Raw genomic sequence first — 17478 nt, 5'->3', positions numbered from 1 at the left:
ATTATTCTGCAGCGCCATCGGTTTTGATCGGATCTTGAGTTGTTTTGGTGATATACTTACTTGCGACATACTATTTTTGGCGCCCATATAGGCGTGTACTATGTAGGGTAGCTCATCTCTCTACGGAACTTGCAGAAACTCAATCCAAGCGTACATCATCAGCGCCGGAACGAAAAAAAAAACAAAAAGAAAAATAAAATCCTTCCTCTCGTTGTTGCGGTCCTTTGTCACTTCCGCTCGCACAGGTCGATGGAAAATTGGAACCCTTTTCTTCTCTTTCTTCTTCGGTTGGCAACCTGCAGTCGTTGCTTTGCTCTGCGATTTCAAGAATCAAATTTTATTAGCTGTTGTGCTCGGCTCGGGCAATCCTACTCCGGAAGATGGATGGCTGGATCGGTGGCAGTTTCACCAGAACAAAAAAGAGCACCACTCACACTCGCGCCCGCGATACTACACACCAAGAACGAAGGGAAAACGGGACAACTTTTTCGATTGATGAACGATGGATTGCTGCGGGCTGTGCTCTTCTTCCTCCCTATCTCTCACTCTCTCTCTCTATCTCTTTCTCTCTGGATCCAGGGGAGTCCGCGTCGTGTGAAAATTCGCACTATCTTCCTCCACAATCTCTCGAACGGTGACACTTTGGACTTGAGCTCGCTTGAGGAAAAACACCAACACACTACAGCGCAATTATTGACTGCATGCAGTTTTTTGAATGAATCGCGATCTAGCGACACGCAACACTCGTCTAACTTCTTCTCACCGGGACCGATAATTGCACACGCACACTAGTAATCAGCGACGCAGAACAACGCGACCCGAGACGAGGTGCGACTGCCGCCGACGTCGTGCTGGATCAACCTGGTCTATACAAGGTGTGGAGATCTAGCCCTGACGTATGTGTTGGTAGAGGGAAAAATGTAAACTTTGCGGGAGACGATGGTGACGACGTCATAACACTCGAAAGAAAATTTGCGAAATAAGAAGTAAAACAAATCCTAGCTATTTTTGCATGATGATTTTGCTTGATTGTATTCTTTTGTAAAGTCGCCGCGAAATATTAGCTGGTAATTTTTATTTTATGATAACTCCTTACTTGAAAACAGACAAAAACTCACAAACAGACTACTTTTTCATGGTATACAGTGTGATAATTCAATAATCAATAAATTATCTCAACATTTAGCGACAGACCATTCATACATTTTGGTAACATACATACATTCTGTAATCCATATTAATTTTCCTATGCAAGCGCCGATCGAAACAAACGCTATGACGTCACTACAAGGGTGATTTAGTGAACGAAAGAAACGAATCGTGCGAAGCGCAATGAAAGCCGAGTGAAAAACGAAGTGCACCAATACATTCAGGCCTAGAATTCCACACCTTGTATAGACCAGGTTGGTGCTGGATGCCACCGACAGCCTATATTACGTGATATAGGCTGTAATGTGAACGGGGTATTAAATTGACCGTTAAAAACGATTTTGATGAACGTTTTAAGAGTGTTATGTCTGCTAATCTGTGATCATACCTTCACTATCGCAACTTCGGGTAATCTGCCAAAGTACTTGCATTTTTCTCAGGCACTTTTGATCTAACTGCAATTACTCTCTCATACTCGAAATGTGCCACGACCAGATTGGCACAACGACGCCCTATACGCTCTCTGACCGAAGCGCAGGGATTAATGGTTTTCAGCTAGTAAGAGTGTACCAATAATATGCAGCTAGTACTGCAATATATACAATTTGAGGTAATAGCTTAAAATAGTACAACCTCTTTGGTACAATGGTGTACTTTGTATGTCTGTCGAAGTTCTTAAATGCATTTAAGCTAAATATGTGATATATTATTAATGTTGACTAAATTTTCATTTTTCAACGGATCAACGACCATTCCATATGCAAAAATCAGAGCAAAATATAAATATAATATAATAAAATATAATATAATAACCAAAGTATTTTTATCTCCATTTAATTATATCAGAAAAACTTCCATCAATCTGTTCAAATTTGTTTGGATTTATTTAATTTCACCACAAAAATCATAAATTCACTTTTTTCATATGGCATTCTTGCTTGTTGTTTGACATTCCCATAGAGAAATACTATTTGCAAGTGGGTACGTGAAGCTAAGGTTATTTGTCACCATGCCGGGGACTTGGTTACAACAGATCGTTCATTATTAGTTTCTTGAGATACCAATATTTTCAATAGCTTTAAAGAAGTAGCAAACTACGATTGTAGCAATGTCAACGCACTTATTGTTTATATCAGTTAATGATATAAAAAAATCCTACGCAAACCATCCAGGAACTTCCAAAACTTCGCAGAGACCGCAACTACACTCATGAAAACCTAGGGAAAACATTTGGGTTATAGATTTGGTTTTGATTCAGAGGCTCATTTTTTTTTATTGAAATGTGTGTAATTCTCAGAACTGTTTGTATTGATTTAACACGGATAGTTATCAACAAAGACCTTCGAAGAAGAATACAAATATGCTAGATGTGTTAGATGAAAAAACGCTAAAGAAAAGAAATCAAACGCAACGTGGCCTTTAAAGCAATACTGGAATCAACAGTTCCTACTGGGATTGACAGGCGTAGAATTTCCTACTTTATAGCAAATTTCTCGGCATAACAGTAAATCTGGCTGCACGGCCAACTATGTTATTTTGTTTGCAAGGTTTGGTAGCCTGCATTTTTGTGCTTACTTCGGTTGACTTTTAATTTGAGCGACTGTCGTCTGCTCCACGGTAAAACGAACACACTAATCAAGCATTTAGTTGCTCGGTATTTTTTTTTTTTTGTACTGGGCTTGCACGGTAAAACGAAAGATTTGCTGAAAATTCAGTTTAAATCTGGTGAATAACCGACGTTCTGTAAAACACAAACTGAACTTCGGTATCGTTTGATGCAAAATACTGTACACAGAATATATATTTACTGAGAAAGTCGTTAATTCCCAAATGTTTGACATTTCACGAAAAGTCAGTAAAAATAATTACTGTGCACAAAGAAGTCTTATTTTTTTACCGACTGGTCAGAAAAATAGCCACCTTGTTTGCCACCTGACCACGAATTGTAAAACTCTAACCTGTCAATTTTATTCCCGCCGCCATTTAGCTTCAGTAAAATCCGGGAGCAAGTGTTTTATCGCGCAGTTTTGTGAAAATTTGCAATAAAACATGAACGACGGAAAGTATGATGGGGGTTGGAAATATAACAACTACGGGTGAAAAGTTTCTCCGTAGTTTAGATTGATTTTATGAATGTTGTTGTTTCTTATCAGTATCCTGAAAATTTGAGAAAAAATAAAATGCAATATTAAATGCTATTCAAAATAAATGCAATAAATGGTTTTCTTCCCGGGTATCTTATTATTATTATTAAAATTAAATAGTTTTTTTTCTCCTGAAAAAACTTTTTATATAACTGGGTAACACGGTACAAGAATGAACAAAATAACTGTCTTGTCAGTTAAATTGCAGCAAAATAAACGAAAAAAAAAACTGGGTTTACGCAGCTCGAACCAATAACTGAATGAACAGTTACTTTTGACAGATTGACTTTACGGACAGTTCGGTAATGCAAATTTTTGCTGTGATGATTACTGGGCGATCCGCAATTCAAAAACCCAGTAAAATTTTACTGACTCCAGTAATCTAAAGTTAGTGTGAACACTTGTTTGACCGTATTAGTCATTATATGAAAAATTGCATTGAAATGTACGGCATCCTTCTGTAAAAATACACCGTATAAAACGTGATACCAGTTTCTTCTGGTATCGCAAAGACAGTCGTAAAAAAAAAAAACTGGTTTCAATTCTATCGGTTTCCTCCGGGTCAAAGCGTAACGGAAAATTCTAGATTGTGTAACGTAATTACTCAAGTAGCACACATCTGTCGCAAAAGGTTGCAGCAACTTGATTGTGATAATGAACTGATTTATTATATTTCAACTACATATCAATTACGATTTAGATTTATACGTGTCATCGGATAGCGAAAAGCAGCTCCGGATGCAGTTTCTGTTTTTGAAATTGTTGCGGATTTGAACGAGCGAACAGATTTACATTTTTTATTATGGACATGATTATAATAGGCCTGACTTGATTGACATTTTGTACTTTTCCTACGCAAGCTTATTTATAATTATTTAAATCTCAAATAATAAATTTCAACCTCATTCCTAATACTTCCAATGCATTATCTCATCAAGAACTTTGGACATGTGTAGAATGGCAGCATAGCTCAATATTAAACGAGAGGAAATTTAAGGCGCTTGATAAAATTCAAATGTTTTGAATGTTTTTATATAACCTGCTTGATTGATTTACCGCTATGAGAAGCAAAATTAATCATTTGAACCACCCTAGTACTTGTTGTGGATCTGTTCGAGCAAAATAAATTAAGACATTGGGAATGTTTTACATCACTACAGTGTCAGATTTGCTTTTGGTCATATTTGGGGTGGAGGTAACGAGTGTACTGGCAAGTTAACGTTATAAGAGGATTCTCACATCTGTTGATCTTGGCTGGATCCTGTGAAATTGTATCTCGATGTAAAATTAATTAGTTGCATCAGGTGGGCATATTGAGCATGCTTGGTTAGTTGCATGAAAGTTCAAGGAAGTTCAAAGAAATTCAGGATTCTTTTGAGAAATCCAGTGAAGCTCATAAATCTTAAGAGAATAACAACACTTATTTAAGGAGTTCATTGAATAGTCTGTACTTATACCTATAGGTTAGAAATATAAAAATAAGATGACCGCTTTTAATTTATGCAACATGCTAAAAGATTGCTGCCGAGTGGAATTTTTCGCAACTTGGTCATGGAAAGGGCCCTTGTGATATTTTGGGAGGAGTATTGAAACGAAACGCTGCGAAAGCGAGTTTGCAAGCCCAACAACGGCCCAATAACTTTATTCATGTGCTATTTTTAACCAGATTCAAAAATATACTATCAGTTTTTTTTCGGAATCCGATTACAATAAAATGGAAAAAAATTATATACATGTGAACCAAATTTCGGGGACACAGTCATTCCATAGTTTTAAGCCTCAAAACGAAAAGTATGTGCCACGCCGTCCGAAGCGGCAATGAGCAGAGGCATGACAGCAGCGCTGTTTTATATCTTTTCAGGTTCAAGCAGAACGATGTGCAACCGCACCTGACAGGATTTCCCGCCGTTTTGGCGTAGGATTACGTCTCTTGGCAACATATTGGGGTTGCAATTTAAAAAAAACCAAATCGACCGCGTTACGAAAAGTGGTCAGGTTTTGACCACTAATAACTCTGTCAATTGCGGATGGATTTTAATTCTAAACAATACAATCGATTTGTAATTTTTCTACAAAGCTGCTTAAATGAATACTTTATCAATTTTCAATAGGTCACTATTGAAAATTACACAAATGTCCAACTGTTGCAATGGTGATTACAATTATCACCGATACCGAACACGTAATCCTTCGTCAAATCTACGGTCTAGTCTTGGTTACAACCTCTTACTTTTTTAATGAATGGGGAGGGGGGGGGGGGGGGTGTGCAGAAAGTTTCTTTTGTGCAGAATATGTAGAAAAGGATGTACTTTGGATGTTAATCAAATTGCATGTATAGAGGTACCAGATATGTTGAACAGTCAGTTGTTGGTAATTCATCGAATGTATGTCTCATCTCAAGCAATTTTTTTATTGAAAACTATGGCCCTGTGTGTAGAAAATTGTATTAACTTTTAAGGGGCTGTTCATAAACTACGTAGACATAGTTTAAGGGGGAGGGGATTGGCAATTATCCACAGCCCATACAAATTTAAAAAAATATGTATGGATAATTGGCTACGCAGGGAGAGGGGGGGGGGGGTAAAGAATCCCAAAAAGCTGTCTGCGTAGTTAATGAATAGCCCCTAATTGTGGTTTGCTTAAAATTTATTTCCCATTTTATATCAGGGGGAGGGGTTTTACATACATAATTTTCCAAGTCTCATTCCTCATTGTGATGGTCATGATCACGCCGTGATCCACATTTAGCCGCTGTCTTGCTCCTGCTTGCTGCAGGACCAAGTGCCACGCCGTCCGAAGCGGTAATGAGCAGAGGCAGGAAAGCAGCGCTGTTTTATATCTTTTCAGGTTCAAGCAGAATGATGTGCAGCCAAGTGGTATTTGTTTATGATGACTGGGTTTGGAGAAAACGTTTAGTTCATGAAAACAGTGACCTAAATTATCATTTGCGCATTTTTCAAAAGTTTTTTGATTAAAAATTGGAAAAGTATTTATTTCAGCAGATTTTTTAAGTAATATCCTATCGATTGGCGTATTTGGATTTCAATTTTATCTATAAATGAGAAAGTTACAAGCGTTCAAAACCTAACACTTTTTCACCACACATATTTGTTTTATTTGTACCCCTGTCGACAAAGACGTAGTTCTACGTCAAAAATACATAATGTACCAGCATATTAAAAACATATTTTATTTTTATTTTTGAGATATATTTTTTAACATCATATCACATCGGGATCACATTCCCAATAAACAAATACCATAAATGAACTGTATCCCGGATGGGTAAACTATCCCATAAATAGTTTGGAAATTTGAAGATACCCCGAACACGTCGTTAAGCTCTCTTTTATGGTTATTTTTATGAGCATTTAAAGTACAATGCGTCTCCAAAGCTATTGAATAATCATTTTTTGTTTTTATTAATTAAAACTACCTAGGACACAAAAGCTGTTTTCAATATAAAAGTAGTTTTCAGAATTTCGTTAAAATTGGTAGGTCATTGGATACAACCCTGCAATGTGACTGGTACCCGACCTGCGACAACGGGTGAGTTAAAAGAAGAACAAAACAACGATTAAAACCAAATACACATAGAACAAAAACCAACAATTGAAACAAGCCAATTGAAATATCAATCGAAGTTACCAAATGATGAGTTGATAATCTCATGTACACTAATATCTATAGCACGCTTAGTAATGTTGTTTTGCCCCGTAACGTGGGTAGATCACCTTTTCGTGGTACGTTACGGGATGTAAGATCTATCACCGATTCCTAGTCCTGACTGCTTCAAACTAGGGGAACAGGATTTTTCAGTAATCCAAGGAACACATCTTAGTCCTTGTTACTTTTTATGCCTTGTTGATAGCGACAAGACTCTGTTTTGTCTACCGAGGAGATCTTGAAACAAGGAAAAAAATGAGTTAGTTGTCTTGATCTATGTGATTCCTAATCTTCTATTCGTTGTTCCCTAGTTCCTGACTACTTCAAACTAGGGGAATAGAATTTTTCAGTAATCCAAGGAACACATCTTAGTCCTTGTTACTTGTTATGCCTTGTTGATAGTGACAAGACTCGGCTTTGTCTACCGAGGATGATCTTGAAACAAGGAAAAAAATGAGTTAGTTGTCTTTATCTATGTGATTCCTAATCTTTTATTCGTTGTTCCCTAGTTTGAAGTGGTTAAGACTAGGGTTCTGATGCATGGTCATTATCGGTGTCATACCTTAATTTTGTTGCTAAGGAATCCAATTTTTTCAATTAGAGTTGGATCCTTGCGATAAATACAAGAGTGGCAACTGTAAAAAAAACCAATACTTCATCATTTCTCAATACGACATGCACTAAACTAAGGACACGGAGTTCCGAAGAAACGTGCTCAACTTTTTGGCTCAGCTCTGGTACTATCTTCGGTCCTAAGCTAATCGATGCACCCTTCGAAAGACAGGAAAATCCACGAACCCCTCATTTTATCTGTCAAACTTTCATAGAGAATCAAAACAAACATAGTGTAGTTCTAGAATTTCAACTAGAATGGGGTACGTTAATCGATTTGCTTGGGACCAATAGACTAGTCAAGTAGTGAGCCAATTTCATATCGATAGTTTCGTATTGATTGTAAGTATTATGGACCACCAAAAATTTATGGCCACTTCCATTTGATAAACACGCATAACTGACTGACCCATAGTGACTAGCTGACCCATAATACTGGGGTGACTGTACAAAAATTACTTTAGGAAACCAGAACGTAGAAAAGTGTGATAGAGTCAGGGATCTAGGTGTTATCTAAGGTTCAAAGCTTACTTTCACTGATTAACAGAGCTAACAACATACTTGGTTTCATAAAACGTTTCTGCTATAACTTTACAAGCTCGATATTACAATATTTCAGCATAGTTTGGTCTCCTTTTTCAATCACACTTGAAGAAAGAATAGAATCCGTTTAAAAGCAGTTTCTATTGTATGCACTCCGCAAGTTAGGTTGGACTGTATTTCCTCTGCCATCTTACACAACCCGATGCATGCTCATAAATATCCAAACATTAAAAGAGCGTCGTGAATTTGCTATGATTTCATTCGTAAACGATATCGTATCACATCGCATTGATTCAATAGAACTATTGTCATCCTGTTATCAATGAATATCCATCCGTAAATGGTTAATTTATACGCGATTAAGATATACGTCCTATTCCTTCTGTATTCCTTTTATTGTAATATGCTCAAAAAACATAAAATTCAGTCTTTTATTAAAATTATTTTTGAGTTGATTTATTTGTACAGGCTCAATCGAATAAACTTTACAGAGCCAAGTTATCATTTTTGTTATATTTCATTAAAATTAATCAAATGAGTTAAAATTAACTTTTTTTTTAATGATATATTGATTATAACGTCTTAAATTCATGGAAGAAAATATTTCCGATCAAATTAAAATTGGGGAAATATTCACATGGTATAAAGAATTCTATGCAAAACGCGCATTATGATAAACGTTCGTTATGGGAAATGGATCGTCCTCCTCCAAGATATTTTGGAGCAATGCAGGTCTCTTCAATCATAAGCTGGCTATTCTTAATGAGAATGATATATATCTTGAAGTAAGGAAATCCATTGACATCTTGTTAAATCTTTTGCCTTTTATAATTCAATACACCTCTTTATACATATCTTTTGCGAGTCTTTTGCATACTCTCAACTTAGTTTTCTAGATGTTTTTCCCTAGTTATTGATTGACAGCTTTCTATGCCGATCAATGCATGAATTTGTATCAAACCTGCCGCCTCTTGCCGGCTTGGTAATACCGTACTTTTTCTGACTAGGCTATCTGAGGCCTCAAAATTGATGATACATGATTCTTATGTTTAACTGTCTACTAACCATTTCGGATTCATGCATATTGTAGTGGGGCAGTAACCTTGGCGTACTTGAGCTTTTTGGCATAGAAAAGTAGATAGTGCTCCCATTTCTTCATTCCATGACCGATTTTGATGAAACAGTCAATAATTTTACCCATTTTGATTGAAATCAGAGAGGGCTATTAAACTATTCAATATATATTTTAGACTGTGGGATGATGTGGGAGATTTTATTTATAATTTTGTTCAACGGACCAACTCCCTGATTTGTGCCATTAATGGAAAAAAAAAAACCACTCTCTGAAAAATTCAGCTAATTCGGATGCAACACTAGCTGGATCTTTTGGCTTAAAGTTTATGTAGAGATTTTTATCAAAATGTATGGAGAAATAACATTCCTACACTTTTTCGTGCATAAAACTGGTTCAGCAAACTCGAATAAGCTCAGAACTTCAGCACACGTAGCTTAAGCTTTAAGAAACAACTTGAGCTTCCAATAAAAATATGCTCCATCGGTCGTACACCGTATCACTATATCAAATCGCACATTCAAAATACTTTGCAATAGTTTATCAAACATATTGTGATATCTATAAGTATTGAATAGTGTTCTTGGATATTAAGGGGGCTTTTGATTCAGTATCGGTTGAAGTCCTTTCAGACAAACTCCAAGCTTGTGGCCTTTCCCCATTAATTAATAACTTTTTGTACAATTTGCTGTCAGAGAAACATATGAGCTTTTCTCATGGAAACTCTACAGCTTCTCGATTTAGTTACATGGGTCTCCCCCAGGGCTCATGTTTAAGCCCCCTTTTGTACAATTTCTATGTCAGAGAAATTGACAATTGTCTAAGTGACAACTGCACGTTGAGACAACTTGCAGATGACGGCGTAGTGTCTATGACAGGGCCCACAGGGGTCAACCTGCAAGGACCCTTACAGGATACCTTAGACAATTTGTCTACTTGGGCTATCCAGCTAGGTATCGAATTCTCCACGGAGAAAACTGAGTTGGTCGTTTTTTCTAGGAAGCATAGCCCAGCACAACCGAAGCTTCAACTTTTGGGTAAGCCGATCACTCATTCCATGTCTTTCAAATATCTTGGGGTCTGGTTCGATTCCAAATGCACCTGGAGATCCCACATTGAGTATCTGAGACGAAAATGCCAACAAAGGATCAATTTTCTCCGAACAATTACCGGAACGTGGTGGGGAGCTCATCCGCAAGATCTTCTAACGTTGTACCGGACAACGATTTTATCGGTTTTAGAGTACGGTAGTTTTTGCTTCCAGTCGGCGGCTAAAACTCACATCATCAAACTGGAACGTATCCAGTATCGTTGTCTTCGTATCGCGTTAGGATGCATGCACTCGACTCATACGATGAGTCTCGAAGTGTTGGCGGGCATGTTGCCACTATCGGATCGGTTTTCAGAATTGTCCCTCAGGCTCCTCACCCGTTGTGAAGTTATGAACCCACTGGTAATCGAAAACTTTGAGAAGCTTCTTGAGCTAAACCCTCAAACTCGTTGTATGTCATTGTATTACGTGTACATAACTCAGGATGTCAGCCCTTCACAGCATAATCCCCATCGTGTATGCTTCTCCGACTTCGGCAATTCAGTTAGTTTTGATTTATCTATGACGCGGGAGATTCGTGGAATCCCAGAACATCATCGTTCCATGATTGCTCCGTCAATTTTCGCTGCAAAGTTTGGCCAAGTTGATTCCGCAAGATCGTTCTTCACAGATGGATCACTAATAGAGTCGTCCGCTGGTTTTGGTATTTTTAACGAATTTCATAGCGCCTCTCGAATGCTTCAAGCTCCTTGTTCCGTATATGTTGCTGAACTGGCGGCAATACACTATACGCTAGAAACGATCGCCTCACTTGCACCAGATCACTATTTTATTTTTACGGATAGTCTCAGTTCTGTCGAGGCTATTCGATCCATGAGGCCGGTAAAGCACTCCTCGTATTTTCTCATGAAAATACGAGAGCTTCTGAGTGCTTTATCTTTAAGATCTTTTGTCATCACCTTTGCATGGGTCCCATCTCATTGCTCGATTCCGGGCAATGAGAAGGCGGACTCACTTGCTAAGGTGGGCGCTATGCAAGGCGATATTTACGATCGACAAATCGCCTACAATGAATTTTTCTTCATTTATCGTCAACAGTCGCTCGCCAGCTGGCAAAATAAATGGAGTGAAGGAAGTTTGGGACGATGGCTATTCTCGATAATCCCTAAGGTGTCGAAGAGTCCTTGGTTCAAGGGGTTGGATGTGGGTCGAGACTTCATTCGTCTGATGTCTCGCCTCATGTCCAATCACTATTCGTTAAACGCTCACTTGTTTCGTGTTGGGCTGGGAGACAGCAATCTCTGTGAATGTGGACAAGGTTACCAAGACGCCGATCACATCCTTTGGTCTTGTGCTGAGCATCGTGTAGTCAGATCTGAGCTGTGCGATTCCCTTCGGGCTCGAGGTAGACAACCTAATGTTCCAGTTCGGGATATTTTGGCTAGACGCGATCTGGAGTTTATGAAACTCATATATGTTTACTTTAAGAATACTAACCTTAGATTGTAAATTTGATTAACCTTGTGTTTAGTTTGTGTATTGTGCGTGTAGTTTTTTTTTTAATGTTTGTTTTCAAGATGAATAGAAATAAGTTCATGTTTTAGGATTAATTAAATATTTGTATAATAAATCATATTTCAAACCTCCTTCTCCCTTTCCCTATCCAAAAAATTGTAAATCTCCACTAACCTCGAGACGACCGCGAGTAATCGGTTCAATTCCTTTAACTCTAGATTTAAGACATTATTCATGTATAATGCAAATGATAACTCGGCTCTGTAAAGTTTATTCGATTGAGCCTGTACAAATAAATTAATATAAAAAAAAAAAAAAATAAGTATTGAATAGCTTTCGTCAAAATCCAATTCCTGCAAAATAGCCCATGTGTGCTCCACAATGGTTCTTCCCATAATTGCTGAGAGGTATGAGAGCACTCCCTGATCGCATTGCTTTCCCTACCCAATACTAATCAGATATATAAAGTGAAATCGTTTCTGAACTTAACCTACCATAATGTATGCGTTCCTTGGGAATCCAACGAGAACTACTTGTGAATCGTCCACTTTCGGCCTCTGTTGTCCTTGTTGCCGTTGTTTTATCCCTCTGCATGAGCATAACAATTTTGCCTGAATCACGAAACGAACATCACAAAACATGTTTCATCTGTGTATCAGTCCCAGACGACATTCAGCAGTGGTCGCTTCTCTTTCTCCGTTCACTGTCTTTGCTGGGAAGTTTGAGTACATCGTTAATCCTCCACAAGTCTCTCAATAGTATGGTGTATCTGTACACATGCACAACTTGTCCACCTACTGATGTGACGCTACCAGCATCAACATCAACTAGGGTAATGTAGTCTTCCCAACATCCTAGCATCCCAGGTGTAAGCCACAGCGTGTCTCTATCTCGTTCACGGAAAATGAAAAAAAAAAAAAACATTTCTCTTCAGCCAATCTCCAGCGCTGATAGCTATTTTCGCTGCCGCATTCTCCAGTTAAAGGTATTTTATTTGAGATTCTAGCATTGTTGGTGTACCATCACTATGAGCACGAGTCTATGGTTTTAGTGTTGCTCTCCACTTTTCGTCTAAATTTAGCTTTCATTGCCTTGCTTCCTTCCAGGTTCAAAAGTGAAAAAATAACTCCTTTTTTGCGTAGTAAATTTAGTCTCCCCCTATTGCTATTTTTCAGAAATAGCTATATTTTGCTTGCACTCTATACAAAACAAACAAAATGCGACACACGCCATGACATGCAAGCGTAATATATCTTCGACTAATTGAGCTGAATAGTATATATTAAAACCTTATTCATTAAAGACACTGTAATTTTACCCGAGTTGAGAATGTCTTTGATGATTAATTAAAACGCTTCATATCGTGTGAATTGGAGTCGCTTGCTGTGTTGCTTACGCGGAGCAACAATCATCATCATCATCCCCACCATCACCACCACCAACTAACAACGCCTTAACACTCCACTATGGATCCGCTGCATACAAAAGCTGGTCAAAACGTCAAAAGTAGTAAATAGAAATATAGATAAGCTGTAAATATCAGCCACGAGCGATCCAATTTTCATGTATAAACACTCAAATTTGATTTGAAGGCACGGTATTACAAGCTGGAGGTGGCGGGTTCGATTCCTGAGTTGAGCGAATATATCGGAATGGAAATTTTCTGGACTTCCCTGGCCATACAGTATCATTGTGCTTACCATACAATATACAAAATCATGTTTTGGGGTTGGTATAGAAAACTCTCAATTAATAACTGTTGCAGTTTATCTAGAACACTAAATAGAGGGCCAACAAAACGGTCGCTAAAGAGTCATAAAAATCCTAGAAGAAAAAGGTAGTAGGGGAAATGTAGGAAATGTCGGCCTACATGTCCCTAATTTGGGCCCATCGCTAAAAATCTGCTATTTATTAATTTTATCTAGATGAGCGCGTTATTGGGACGTTACTAATGGATATTTTTGGTTGCTATTGAAAATTTAGTTGATTGCTGAATTTATGTATGGGCCCAAATTAGGGACACTTAGGCCGACATTACCTGCATTTCCCCTATATTGAGATTTTTTAAATTATGTTTTAATATATATGCGCCAGCCAACCTCTATAAGCTTTTTTGTAAAATTCAATGTAACTCGAACAAATTTGAATGCACATATTTAAATAGAACATTGATAAAAATATTCTGAATGTTGCGAAAACTAATAATCGATTCTAGAGGTTTCGAACGATCGTCTGGGTCCCACTGTGTGCTCTGGCAGATACACTTCTGGAGGAACGTTGCAAAGTCTGGATAATTGATTGATGACAGACTTCCATACAAGGTCAAATTTCAAGAGCCTTTCAAGTTTTTATTAACTGCGCAATCATCCGTTTGTCTCAAATCAACGACCTTTACTTTGAAGTTTTTACGTTCATTTCCTTTGATGTTCAGTTTAGGAACTATTCAGGGTGGATTCTGCAGGGTCAATCGAATTTATTTCTCATGCCGTGGAAAATGCCTGTACATTTTATTTTTTGTCGAATTGCCGAAGGAATACCTAAAATATTTTTTTTGAAATTACTATATTTTTGACAACCCATATTGTAGTTTAATATCCATTATTGTAATTTTCTCAAACACTGAAAAATAGACTTGTTATTAAATGTGTGTGTCTGCGTTTTTTTTTATAGCTTCAAAAGCCTGGCCTGTAGTGAAGTTGGCATGGTGCGGTAACCACTAGTTGCCTAGTGCAACTTCACTAAAACCCATTCCTTACTCTCTCCCTTGCCTGGATCTCCCCGGCCCACGGTGATGCGACTACTTCGGGGGGTGGCTGTGCTCATGCACTTCTCATACTCTCAGCACTAGCTGACGTTGCTAATCGCTGCTCCTCTCTCCATTTACGCTGCAGCACCGACAGTATTTGAGCGACTGCCCTGCTGACGGTATTTCAAGTGTCCTTCTCTCGACAAATTTTATCGACGGCATTCACCACGTCAAGGACGGATTTTTTCCTCCGCACTGCCTCGCATCTTGGACAGTCGAAGACTACATGATCCGGCGTTTCGTCCATGTTGCCACACTCCGGATAGAGGGGTGACGCTGCGTGTCCGAACCGATACAAGTATATCCTGAAGTAGCCTTGGCCACACAGGAACTGCGTTAGGTGGAAGATGACTTATCCGTCTTTTCTGTTCAACCAGGTCAAAAGAATCGATATTAGTCTATGTGTCTATCTACTGTTCTCCGGCATGTTTTACTCCTATTGCCAGTTAGCCATCGACCCCACTCTCACAACTTTCCGTACTCTTCTGGCTTCTCTCATCCTGTAGCACTCGCTGTTCTCCGCCAGGGTGATGCCGATAGAATTCATTCCGGCGATAACGCACACTGCTTCCGACGAGATGGTTCTGTACGCACTCATGACTCGCATGGCCATAAGCCCGAAACAACGACACACTGGCCAGAAGACGCATCTTGCTACTGCTGGGAACAGAGTTGTTCGGCATTATTCTAGATATCGCGTTGATGACCTTTGAAGCCTTCTCACAGGCATAATCAACATGGCTGTTGAAGTTTACCCGGTTATCGATCATCACTCCCAGGTATTTTACAACAGGCTTTGAGGCTATCGCGTACTCCCTGACGGTGATTTCTGCTCATTGTACCGCTTTACTAATTACTTTACTTCACTAATAAAATTACTTTACTTTACTAATAAATAGCACTTCCGTTTGTGGTGGGCTATCTGCAGCTTCACTCCTTGCATCCAGTTACCAATAATGTAGATCGCCTCGGTCGCCAACATTTCTGCCAATTCCAGCGTCAAGATGATGTCGTCCGCAAAGCCAATGATCTCAACTCCTTTGGGCAGCTTCAGTGTTAGCACGCGTTATACATCCCGTTCCAAAGCGTTGGACCAAGGATGGAGTCTTGTGTATCTCCCGCCGTGATCTCAATCGATCTCTGTCCCATATCTGTCACGTAGACCAGAACAGGGTTCTGGAAATAACTCCTCAGGATCAATTTTTTTACTTACGACATCAAAACTGAACGTGTGTTCAAGGTTGTCATGAAAGGACTGCCCAGTGGTGAATCCCTGGATCAGATCAAAGATGAACTGGCAAAATTACTTGAAGTTGAACATGAAATCCCATCCTGGCGATTCGTGCAACGGGATTTTTAATGATTTTAATTTAGTTCACTTCAAGTCTAGTGAACTAAACAACCTTAAGGCCTTGGAAAAAGCTAGCCTTATGCTCCATGTCCGAGTGAAGTGGGAACACTTCAAGAAGGCTCGAGGAAATGTCTAAAACCTCACCCAGTGCCGTAAGTGCCGGGGCTCGGGTCACGGAACTAAAAATTGCTACATGCCAGCTAAATGGATGAATTGTGGTGATTCCTCTCACGCAAAGGACGACTGTCCTGTGAAGGAAGATCCTAAGAAATTTAAATGTTCAAAACCTTCCAGTAACTTTTGAAATATCCTAAGAAATAACTTTTAATCCCAACAGCTCTACTTTCAATTAGCATAGAGCTGATTGGGAGCAATATCGAACATTTATGGAATATAACTTCGATCCAAACATTCCTTTGCAAACCAAAGATGAAATTAAATCACTATTGAGAAATGATGAAGTATTTTTTTTTACAGTTGCCATTCTTGCATTTATCGCAAGGATCCGACTCTAATTGAAAGGTCCCGCTATTTATACCATTCGGAGTGTTGAAACACCCTCCAAAGGCGCGCCCCTTTGTCAGTCAAAATTGGATTCCTTAGCAACAAAATTAAGGTATGACACCGATAATGACCATGCATCAGAAACCTAGTCTTAACCACTTCAAACTAGGGAACAACGAATAGAAGATTAGGAATCACATAGATCAAGACAACTAACTCATTTTTTTCCTTGTTTCAAGATCATCATCGGTAGACAAAGCCGAGTCTTGTCACTATCAACAAGGCATAACAAGTAAAAAGGACTAAGATGTGTTCCTTGGATTACTGAAAAATTCTATTCCCCTAGTTTGAAGTAGTCAGGACTAGGAATCGGTGGTAGATCTTACCCGTAACGTACCACGAAAAGGTGATCTACCCACGTTACGGGGCAAGATGAGATAGAAAAAATATTTTTACATGTAATTTTTGACACAAATCTGATGAAGAAACTGATTCTCTTGGATTTTTGATAATTTTTACCAATATTTTTAGAAAAATAAAAACGTACCGAAAATATTTTTTTTTAATTTTCGGGCCCGTAAGCTTCCCATTAAAGAAGGTGGTAAAATTTTGATCACAAATTCGGAAAAAGCTCAGAAACTTGCTAAGCCATTCAAGAGTTGCCATAATTTCAGTTTGGGTCTTACTAGTCCTATTGAGAATCAGGTTGCACGGGATTATCTGAATATTTCCTCTCAGGAAAATATTTTTGATGATTCCTGGGGGACTGATTTTGACGAAGTAAGATCTATAACTAAAAAGTTTCATAATATGAAAGCTCCAGGTGATGAAGGAATTTTCTATATCTTCATCAATAAACTCCCAGAGAGTACCTCGTCTTTCTTGGTTAAATTATTTAACAGATGTTTCCATTCGGCATCCTTTCCTGATAAATGGAAAAATGCAAAAGTTGTTCCAATTTTGAACCCGGATAAAAATCCAGCTTAGCGGCGCCGGTGGTGTAGTGGTAAGCGTGATTACCTCTCACCCCAGCAGGCCTGGGTTCAATCCCAGTCGGCGCCGCCG

Source organism: Ochlerotatus camptorhynchus, unplaced genomic scaffold (assembly GCF_037179485.1).
Source record: "Ochlerotatus camptorhynchus isolate MF236.1 unplaced genomic scaffold, CSIRO-AGI_Acam_v1.1 ptg000048l, whole genome shotgun sequence".
NCBI lineage: Eukaryota > Metazoa > Arthropoda > Insecta > Diptera > Culicidae > Ochlerotatus > Ochlerotatus camptorhynchus.
Note: the sequence above shows the minus strand (reverse complement) of the source record.